The 12,039-nt window shown below is 36.4% G+C and overlaps 1 long non-coding RNA gene across 3 annotated transcripts in view; it reads left to right on the top strand.

Annotated features, from left to right (window-relative positions):
- Positions 1-12,039, top strand: part of LOC149034742 (uncharacterized) — a 367,942-nt gene that overhangs the window by 202,409 nt on the left and 153,494 nt on the right. The gene's annotated exons all lie outside the window — the stretch shown is intronic.

The following is a 12,039-nucleotide window of genomic DNA, read 5'->3' as shown; positions in this document are numbered from 1 at the left end:
ATAATGATAATAATAATAATAATAATAATAATAATAATAATAAAAGAACTCAACACTCTAAGGTCAAATGAATTTCAATCTTGTCTCAATTGACTTTAATTAAGAGGTCGAGACCAACTTGATGTACATTTGAATCCAGCTCTTGACTGCTATGCTGTTACTTTCCATTAATTATGATGAGAATATTATTTTGAGCTGGATGAATTAAGAGCTCAAAGTGGAATGCAAAGCAAAATTTCAGATAGTCACTATCTAGCTGTTTTAAAAAGTAAGGATCGGGACTTACCTTCACTCAAACCTGTATGGAAACTTTCCTCATTCATCAAGTATATCATCAGGAAGCCATTGGGCATATGGGGTAGAGCCACCTTACTTACAACAGTATTTAAAAAATAATAAGTGCTGTGAATGTGCAGCTTTGCCAATACAGTGTTTATTTAAGTGCATTCTCTTGCATTTTTGTCTTAAAGCTAAAAAGATTTGACAAACTAGTGAATGAAACAGCTCTGTGATCACTGCACAAGGATCAATGGTGGTAAATCTTGTCTTCATCTTGGAGACACAAATAAAATAAAACACGATGGATATCGGAGGCCATTTTGGATTTCCCTGGTGCACATTTGATTTGAAAACACTGCTGGTTTTATTCGACGGCAACTGCAGAAGGTGTTTCACATGTTCTTGTGTGCTACATACAGGAAATAACACAGGGAAATATGTGGGGTCGGTGGGAACTAATTCCACCTGTAGTTTTATACCAGAAGCATGGTTCATGGTTGCTGCAAGTTCTGCGAAAAGTCAGGGATATAAAGATTTCCTCAATGTCAGAGAATATACATCTTTGAAAGAAGTCTGGCAAAATTTGAAGTAATTATCTTGCATTTTAATTGGACCCTTCATGATTATGTTATGTTTACAAAAATTGAGAGATATATATCTGCCCAACTTCTTATGAAAGTTCTTATCCGTAACTCTGGCTGTAAGCATGTTTAACAGTCTGTTTTGGTGATAATCACCTCTTTTTTTTACAAATAATAAGTAAATATAAATATTTCAGTTTACAAAAATGAAAAAAATATGCCCAGCTTGTTATAATGATTAGCTATATAACAGTCTGCATGATGCACAGTCATTGGTTGCTGTCATATTCATTACTAGTAAATAAAATGATGAATACTGCAGAGAGAGCTGTTGTTGTTATTCTTCTCTTCATAAGGAGATCCTTAAGGATCTCTGCAAAAAAAAGCATGCAATGTTCTTTGCAGCCAGTTTTTGATGTAACACTAGGAGACACAATTGATCTTGATGGCGGTAACATTATGCACTCCTCCATGTTAAAAGGACTAAAACTTAGTCATGACTCATTCTTATGAAGATACTGTTAAATTTGAAAACCCTAAAAAAGCCCCTACAATTTGAAAACCCTCAAAGATCCCCTACCATGCATCTTCTGTGCTCTTGCTTTCAGTGCTTCCTAATGATCACAACAGAGACATAGCTGGAAGAAATTGGGTAAAACTGACATGATCTTGTTACAGTAGGCCAAACAAGGACACTGAGAAACCTTTAATCTCTAAAGTACTTCATATGTCAATCACTGTGCAACAGCTTGACAACTGATCTGCCATGGGCGGCATGCAACATTGGTATGCAGAATGAAAAGACAATAAGAAAAATCCCCCCCCCCCCATCCCTGACATGGTGTATTGAAGTATAGAAAAATCTGACAGAACTTGAATCTCTGTTTACAAAATATAAACAAAGAAAAGATAATATGAAACAATTTCCCCCAACCCAACATGGTATCTGTAGAAACTAGTATGCTTTAGGTATACCGGACACAATTCTATGTATAATACAGAGTTGTGTCCGGAATACCTAAAACAAAACAAAAGGGAAATCAACTGAAAAACACTGTCTCATAATTTAACACATTAAATGCTAATATAACAATAAGCTTTCCAAGGAGTTTTGAATCAAAAAATAGTTTTCACTTCTTCTTCACTTTAACTTTCAATTACACTTGTCATAATTTGTACCCACTAATTAAATGTCATGGAATGTAATGCAATCCAGTACATCACAACATCAAAGTTATTGCTATGCCATTCCAATATTTGAAAATGCTAAACAAATGCATTCATATTCTTTTCTGGCATATACTTCATACAGCTTTTAATGAAGTACTTACTGTGGAACAAAACAAGTTCACCAACATCATTTACCATAGAAATCTTTCGCTTCACACATTGTTCCTAAAAAAAGATGAACACTGTCAGCAAATGACATGCATTATGGTAAAACTTAATAACTTCCCATTTTTGACAGATGTTTTTCAATGAAAATTTCTTTTTAATCTTGCTGTTACTTGAAAACACAAACTTCAATTGTCTAATACCAAAAATATTTTTCACATTCATAAAATCTTAGCATACACTCTATGGAAATTTGAGCCTGTCAGCCATTCACATGCATAACATGAATTTATTACAACGTGTTCAATCTCATTTAACCCTTCTATAGGCAGTTCACAGTCATGCTTTATCTTTCAGTTCTAATAGACTCCTTCTTTTGCTCTTACAAAGGACTACAACACTTGAAACATCAGCTTTAGAAATTCTTTACAGTGGCCAATTTATGTTATCAACTCAGTTAATGAAACCAGATAATCTCTTTCTAACAGTCTCTGCTTTTTTTCTGATTGCATTTTTTAATGTCAATGGCTTTAGTTTTATGAACTCAAACCAAGTGCAGTAAAATCACTTTCAGCAAATCCACTTGGTTTTAATTTTACAAGAATATCACAAATCAATCAGTATGATATCATATTTTTCAATTATAAAATAAACTACATGTATTTGTTTCTCATACTCACAGGATGAATGGTTTGGCAAGCTTGAAAACAGCTTTCAGGGTGAATTTATAGCCTTTAAAATGATGCAAAAGTTCAATTCTTCAAAGAACCTGCAGAAAAAAAAAATTGAAAGAGATGTTACAGTTTAATTTATATCATTTATTTACCAAAATCTGTCAGATAAAACCATATTCTGTACTCTATCAGCAAAATAATTGTCAGTAATACATCCACTGATGTACAAAGTTATCAGCATCATAAGATGCTTTTTACCAGTACCAGTATAATACACCAAATTTATCATCTGACTTCTGACTTTGTTGATTTGGTTGCTAATATTTGAAGTAGGTATATGTTTCCATCAGTACAAACTTCTCTTACCCATTCTTTAATAGTTTGTAAAATTTCTTTGCCAATTGAATCAAACAAAGGTTTGCACCATCATCCTCTCCATGGATAACAACTGTGAATTTGTTGGTGAAAAGATTTTTCTTGATGTACTCTTCTACATTTCTGAATTCAGAGATCAAACAAAGATGATTAACCCACATTAAAGTTATAATAAATAAAGCTTTGCACTATCTTCCTTTCCATGAATAACAACTGTGAAGTTGTCTGTGACAAGATTTTTCTTAATGTACTGAGTACATCAGCAAAAATCTTGTCACTGACTTCTACATTTTCTGAATTCAGAGATCAAACAAAGATGATTAACCCACATATTTATACATGTAGTTAATGACTGGTTTAATACAAGATGTAAAATCTTGGATTACAGGAAACAAAAAATTTACCTCAATTTTAATGCATTTTGCACAACAAGGAATAACTGAATTGTATATAACCATCATGTGAGTATCTACACTGCACTTTCAACTGGATCCCAAATATCCTGAGCAGAGTGTGCATCTAATTACCACCTTAGAAAGTTTTCTTTTGGATAACATGGTCATTAACATAGTTTAGTCATTAACATAGAATTAAAGAAATATCCTCATTTACAGGCAGAGATTGTCAGTAAGTGTCTTTGATTTTGACCTTTGGAACAATTTTGATACCAAAGGTACCTTCCCGTGTTCAAAAGGTTCAGTGATCTGAATAAAGAAATATTGAAAACTCCTTCCAGAAAAGATTATCATACCACTATTAAGACTTATTTTCTTAAACTACATGAATCAAACACTCATGCCCTTAGAATTTCAATCACTCACCACTTTTTGTGAAGAAAGAGCTGACATCATATTCATCACAAGTAAGATGAGATTGTTCAAAAGCAGTGCGATGTACTTCAACCTGTGAGTCTGCATGGTTTGAAAAATTTTTGTTTAATAGTGACATTTTCTTTTTAATTCAACTGTAGTTAATTAATCAGAAGAAATCCTTAAATTAATTATTATACATTAATTATCTCAACCCAGACAATCACACAACTTTTCACACACCTTGCAGTTGAAATCTCATGCAATACAAAATGGTTAACAATAAAAATAACCTTTCACCTTTAGGTATTTTATCTATCATTCATAGGAAAATACTCATCAGATATGAGAGCTTACAGTCAGTAAAACCCTGAGCATGATAGAATGCTATAGCGGCCTTAAATTTTTCCCCACAAAGATAGCTACATTACAATTTACCTTTCTCAATGTCCTCTGTTGTTGGCCTAACCGCTGAAGACTTTCATGGCCATTTGAACCAGCAGGATTTCTAATCAAGAATAAAATCATTCAATCATTAATCAATGATCAGCCCATGTTGATTGAACTTCTTAACCACTGTCTTGATTTTTAAACAGGTTAACTGTCTACATTACTTATTCTATAGTAAACATTTTCCTTCTCATAAGTCTAGGATGACTGTTAATGAGCCCACTGATAATTTAGGTTATCCCAAGGAAAATCAACAGCCACCACTTGCCAAAGGACACTCCTACATCATCATTTGGCAAATGAAGGTAAAAATAAAATCAATAAATTTTAATGAATGAATATACAAAATTAAATAAATCAAAGGTTCTTTTATACCAAATGCAAGTTGAACTTTCTACTTCCAATCTTCTTTCCACTGGGCTCAGGTGATGATGGGGACTGGGGAGGTTGATCAACAGGGGGGTCAGAGCTTTCCTGAACAAGCACTATATGAAGAGGTCAAATGGTTGACAATTTGAATGTTTATTTTTACGTTTATTAGATATGTAAACATTCACAGAAAATTCCTTGATTATTCCCCATGATAAAACATCAACTATATTTCACTCATGGCGAGGTTTATACTGAGTCTACAAATGCATAATAATTGCAAATGACTCTTTCTTCAGCTTAACCCTATTTAACATGTTCCTTCTTCCTGTAATATTCACACATCATCTGGCAAACAGGTAGTGAGAATTCTCAAACTTATCTGGTAGAACTTTTTACCTTGATCTAATCAAATACTCATAACTAATTTACAAGGAAATGTGTAGCAGCTAATAGGGAGAATTAACATTCAGATATTTAAGTTAAAGAGTTAAAACACTGGCAAATTTTACAAAAGTTAACTATCCTAAGTAATAACAGATTGAGAGAATATTCCAACTGGAATATACAAAAGGCTAACCACAGCCCTTGGCTGAACTACTTGCAATAGAACATACTCATTAAACAGCAGTAATTACCTTCTTGACTGGGGACATCAATTGCTGGGGAGGCCTTGTATTTCTGAGCTGGAATTGGAGTCCCTCCTCCAGGCTCAAAGACTGCATTAAGACAAAAAGCTAACTATCCTAAGTAAGAACAGATTGGGATAATAGTCCATTGAGGATACAAAAGGCTAATGGAAACCATGGCTGAACTTATTACAATAGAGCATACTCATGAAACAGCAGTAATTACCTTCTTGACTGGGGACATGGACTGGAGTTCCTCCCTCAGGCTCACAGACTGCAGTAAGACTCTAACTTGGTGTCACTTCACTATAGGATGATGTCAAGATTCCACACACATTTAAAGATGATGCACTTCTATTACCAAAATCTCTCTCTGACTGTTTACCCTGCTTGATACCCTTACAACAACGTCCTGCAGGCTTGATGTGGCTGCTTCTATTATGCTTCCAATGTAAAGGTCAAGCTGCTGTTCACTGATTTTTATTGACTCTCTAGAACTGGGAGTAGTATTCTGAAAGTAATACATCGTTATAATTATTTCTTAGCAGAAAAACTGTGAAAGAGAAAAGTATAAATAAACTTCCCATTTGCTGTTATAATATTACTGACAATGATTAATTTAAAAAGGTATTTAAAAGTTATGATTGATTCTTTTGATACAAATTGTTCCTGAAGCACAGCATGCACTACACTTATTTGAAACCCCATTTGAAGCCAGCCAGTGTAGACATAATTCTATATTTAAACTTAAGAACCTGGTACTTAATAGGCTCCTAGCTTTAAGGCAGCTAATGCATCAAGTTTAAAATGAAAAAAGTTACATGTTTTTTATGTATTTAAAAGGAGAAAAGACACTTTAGAAAAGTAAAGTAGAAACTATTACCCTGGTCTTGATTCCTTTAGAGGTTCAAGTAGTTCATGTATGATATTCACACTAAATCTTAATTCTTTAGAGTTCTGTCACAATATACAGACTGGTAAACCAAAAGCTGGTAAATCCTTATAGGTTCATGCATAGTAGACTCAAAGAGATTTGATAAACAGGGTTTGAAAATAAGGAGAATCTAGTGCACTTTAGACAAGGTTAGTTAGTTTCCAATTGGGAAATGTTGAAAATAAGCTAAAACGTGCGCCATTGCAATGTGTAAAATAATCCAACTGCGCTCTTTCTTGAAAAGGTAGATTATTGCATTTCTACGACAATGAGACCCTCACCATATAAATTGAGTGTCCAGCAATTCGACAAAGAAACGGCCGCCATACTAAAGTGAACGTTTGAAGAAAATGAACGAGCAGCTGAAGATTTCTTTCCTCTCTATCGATCACTTAGAGTTCTCCTTCACGTTTTTGGACAGAGATACTCTGTCCAATATTCTCTAATACCCTCCTTTCATAACGTCTGCCAGACGATCGATTGGGATCGTTAGAGAGATTCGCCATGTTTTAGCCTTAAATTTACTCCCTGCCCCTCCCCCGTAAAGACAGTGTTTTGACTCGTAACCAGGGTCCGCACCGTGCCCTGACACTTTTCTTGGGAAGATTCCTTTTAAGCCAAGGGTGGCGATCATCCCCAAAAATTGAAAAAGTTATTTCAAACAAAAAGAATAACGAATGAGATTAGCAATTCAGTATAAACGGAACCTCGCTAGTAAATAAGTCTCCAGCCTGTAAGCCCGCGCAAAAATACCGCACTATTGCACGAATAGGAAAAAGCCTTCTTGTTTAGATATTCCATCTTGCAATGTTTTCCATAGTGCTATGTTGTCTTGAAAATAGTTCGTTTTCTGCCTATCCCTTGTCCGCACCTACCTAGTATCCTTTCCACCTGCTACAGTCTGAGATTCTTGATAACTTTGCTCCTGAATGAAGCGCGCGCATTTTATTCTCATTTCACGCGTGAAAAGATCCACTTGCCGCGACAAAATCTTTCCGAATTCTCATTGTTCTTCATTCTGCGCATCTTGATTTGGCAGACTTTAATGTTTATTAGTTAGCGGTAGCTGTCAATAATTAAGAATAGGATTTCCTTGCGCTTGCTTTGGTACCCGCCCTTTGGAGTTTTTTTGGTTCCCAGCTCCGTTTTTTTTTCCATGCTCCGCGTTCATTTCGGTGTTACTTTTCACTTGAGTTTTGGGGATATGAGTCCAATCGAAAAACAGTAGTGAAAACACTTGCGTGATGCATAGAATTTGTTCAAGGAGAAGCTAAGTGATCGCAAAAGTAACATTACAAACACCGCGCAAAATGTTGATTTTATCTATTATATATTATTATATATTATTTCCGCTTTAATGTTACTTTTAGCTAACCCTTTCCCATTATTCAGTTATTTATTTTTGGCGTCAAATTTCCTTGCGTTTACATCTGGTCCTTCATTCCCTACGCTTTGTCTCTTGGCTTCCTCTTCCAACACATATGAATTCTCCTTTTTCTTCTAATATAAAGACAACTCAACTTTATGTATGCAGGAGCCCAAAGGCCTGGCACACGACAAATTCCGAATGTGCCCGACGAAATATAGCTAGGAGCTTATTTCAACCACCCTAAGTACAAAAAAATTAACAACGAATAGTACTCACGTTTACAGGGCTCATCTCTTTGATTGCTTCCATCACTTTCTTGAATTTTCCTCCGAATGACTTATGAAGCGCCTAACTCCAACCAACGGAAAGTTATAATGACGGGTTGTAATTTTCGCGCGTCGTGATGACGTAACAGACGAGATAATAAACCAATCAACAGATTAGCAAGTATACGTAACTTCATACCTCGTTTTCAGGCGCCTTTGCTCTGGTTCAGGAAAGCGCGGGAAACTTCCCGAGTGCGCAGACTGCTGGAGAGGAGGGTATTGACAGATTTTAATAAACGTTCGCCCATTGACTACCTCAGGCTCTAATTTACTCAAAGCGATTGCAAAAGCAACAGACAAGTCCAAGAAACGAGACTGAGAAAGATCGGGAGCTTATCAGGAAAAACAAAGGGGTGCGTCGTTCCGCAGGTAAACCAGTGTAGGGCGGTCGGTTTCTTTGGCCACCACGATGCGCCGACCACTGACCGCGAGAATTTAACACAGACTTCTCGCAAATAAAGGGTTCTGGATAGAAGAGTGAGAAAGATCGGGAGCTTTCCAGGAAATAATGAAAAGAGCGCGTCCTCCCGCAAGAAAACCAAGTCTGCAAGCAAGCTGTTTTGTCGTTGATGCTTAGTTTGCTTGCGAACATATGAAAATGAGAGAAACATATGAGTGCTAAGTTCTGCTTCGTACGTAACATGAAACCACTTGGCTATAAATTAACAAACATTCCTCGCCAAAAGTAAGCTTCGCTCATCGACCTGTAAATGATACAAAAGAGATGATATTAAACCTTTTACCACAAGCAGTGACCATTAAGTAATTTTTGGCCACAAGTTCATTACACAGTTTTTTTAAAGCTGGATTGAAGCTTTGATATCCCAAAAAATTGTCGATATCAAAAACATGGAAATATATGTAGGGCAGCAGTTATGAACATCCATTTTCAGATGCTGGGAGTGAGTACGTAGCTTCCAAAAACTGGAAAGGTTTCTAGAAAGTATTTCACTTTGGATATCATGGTTCATTTTACCTGATCCGTAAAACATTCTACGAGGTGGCTCTTCTTGTCCACTGACACAAATTGTCAATAAACAATGCAGGTAAACGTAGAGTTTAAAAATCTCAATTGGCCGGAGGCAAACCAATCAGCTATAGACAAAGTGCAGCCAAGGAGTTGAGCTCGAGCAATCGAGAACAAATCCAGTAAGTTGCAGGGTAAAGGACTTTAACCTGGAACCTAGTGCCTTAATCACTCGGGCACACAAGATCAACGCTGTTATTTCTGTGAGTCGTGACGTTTGTTTTCCTAAACCAATTCACACGCAACACACGCCCAGGCTTCAGGAGTTTTGTGTTTCATTTCATGTCATTTTTCACCTCAAGCGAACACCAGATATTTTGTCTTGTACTGTTTTGTTTTTCTTCCCACCTACTCTCCCACTCTCGGTGATTTTACGTGATGTCATAGGGTGGCAGAGAGGTTTACACATCATTGGCTGTTGTTTACTTTTCGTTCGTATTCTTAATAAACTTCTCTCTGTGCCGAAAAGCGATTATTGTTTTATTTGTGTCAGGGAGCGTAGTTGGGGAATAAGTTTCTTTTTGGAAAGGCTTTTCAACGACGATAGGAACATCCTTTGCAACCGCATTACTTTGGAAGGAAAGAAAAATCACAGGGTACCCACTCTCGTCCTGGGAGCTACTCGTTTTCTCTCATTTCGAACATGAGGAATGCTTGTGGATTGTGTTTCTAAGACTTACCTCATAAGTTAAGCGTTTAGAGTAACAAGGAAACATGTAAAAATACTGAGAAAAAATGTCAAAATAATAAAAGTAATTACATAAAGTATAGCTAATTAAATCGTATGAAAGTGAGAGAATAATGTTATGTGAAGCGCTCAAGAAGTATGTCAGTAATGTTAAGGTATGTGTATACAAAGAATGCTGAGTTTTTGGGAGATTTCTACTCCAAGCGCAGTCTATTAAGTATATTTTGGTTGCTTTTGGCCTCGCACCAGCGGCAGGCATTGTAATTAACAACGTATGAATAAATGGGTTTAGTTTCTAAGGAAATTATGGTGCTGCATCGGTGAGGGGTAGAACGAGATAATTTGATTTTATAATCCAACTGCACAAGGTAGAGTTCAAATAACGCGAATATATATACCACATGTGTACAGTTGGTTATTTTGTTCTGTAAAAAAATCTGTTTGACCGGTAGGCTGCGCACGCTGCGCTTCTCTATCCACTTTGCTTTTCCCGCCTTATGAGAAATGAGCAGAAAGACTTGGCAGAAAAAAAAGCAGTTGGATCATAAATAACCTAGTAGACTATTCATTGGTGTGTAGTATTGCCTAGTATTTTCACTCCTTGTTTGAATTCGACGAGCCTGTGGGGGAAGTCAAAATACGGCACAGCTCCTAAAAATACTCAGGTATGTCACCGCCAGATGAAGAAAATCCGAAAAAATCACCTTGAATCTTATTTCGCAAGATGATCATCTCACAGCTGGAGCTTGGGCTGCCTGTGGTTTGAGTTCAAATAAGTTAAGTTTTTTTTTCTCTCAAGGTGAAGTAACGCGATATTTTCGTCCGTCTGAAAGTCATGCTCTTTTTTTGTTACAGGCCTAACAACTTACATCCCATCACGAACCATTAAAACAGCGTCCGAAGTCTGTTAGAACATACCCAGTCATTGCACTACATGAACATTAGTCAATTTGTTACGTGCTTGAATTGTATTCCACCAACCAAATTCGCATCTACGCGCGCCCGTGTATTATTCACTATTCATGACTCATTTCCTCGGGAAAGTTCACAATGTATCATCAACTTTTGGTTTTCCTGAGAATGTCACGCAATGGTAAAAACATCAGTATGGTCGTGAAACAAAAAGTGAGTCATTTGCATCCTGTAGCGGTCAAGTAAACATCTTTGGTGGCAGCGAGAAATTTTTAACGCTTGCCATCCCCAGCTCGAAGCGTTGCTTCTAAGTTATCGCGAGCTAAATTTCAGAGGAATAAAATCAAATATTTCCTACGTCGTGAGATCACTAGGAAAAGAGTACCCTCTCGACACCGTTCGTGTCACCTTCTGAAGAACTCATCAAAATATCTGCGGTCTTGCAAAATTTTACAAATTTAACAGGTTCTTAAGGACGAATTCCACGCTCCATCGCTGACGAAACGTCGTTTTAAGGTAAGCTCTGAAATAATTAATTAGACCAAGTGGATTTTTGTCTCACCCACTCGCAGTGTTCCATCAGTAACATTGCCAGTTTGTATTAACAAAGAAAAACTTTTTACATTGTAAAATAAAGACAATCCGGTATGAGGCGTAGGGTCCTGGTTTCATATAGGTCTTTCAGCAAAGTGAGCCGGCAACAACACACTAGACCATATGATCGCAGACAAGAGCAAGTTATGAAAATGTTATCGATCTAAAGTGCTGTGTCCCTGCTTACTCTATTTTTTTAGAAGAATAATTAGTGAGAACCGAGACAACTGAGTGTTACGAGATAATCTGAAGCCTTTTTCCTTTTTATTTTGATTATAAACTACCGTCTACGTGTTACATCCTGTTCGCATTATAGAAATTGAAAGAGGAAGCAGTTGTCACAAACACATGTTTCGAGGGGAGATGTAAAACGCTCCTTGCTTATTAAATGATACAAAACTTGGCAGGTATTTTCAGTCAGAGAAAAATTTAAGGCGACAAATCAAAATACGAATTCTTTAACACGTCATTTGACTTCTTTTGAAAAATGTAGGTTATATTAAGAACACAGCGTAACTGAATATTTATCAGCACACCTGTAGAAAATGAAAAAAAACTGAAATCCAGCTCGCACATAGATTTTGGAATAATTGATCGTCTTCTTTGCCCTTTTTTTTGTCCTACATAAATTAACGAGTGAACCACATGCTCCTCGTTCTTGTTCGTCATAACTCGAGTCGGAAATTTA

This window comes from Pocillopora damicornis, chromosome 14, assembly GCF_964200805.1.
Source record: "Pocillopora damicornis chromosome 14, jaPocDami1.2, whole genome shotgun sequence".
In the NCBI taxonomy this organism is placed as follows: domain Eukaryota; kingdom Metazoa; phylum Cnidaria; class Anthozoa; order Scleractinia; family Pocilloporidae; genus Pocillopora; species Pocillopora damicornis.
This window is presented reverse-complemented; position numbering and strand designations above follow the sequence as displayed.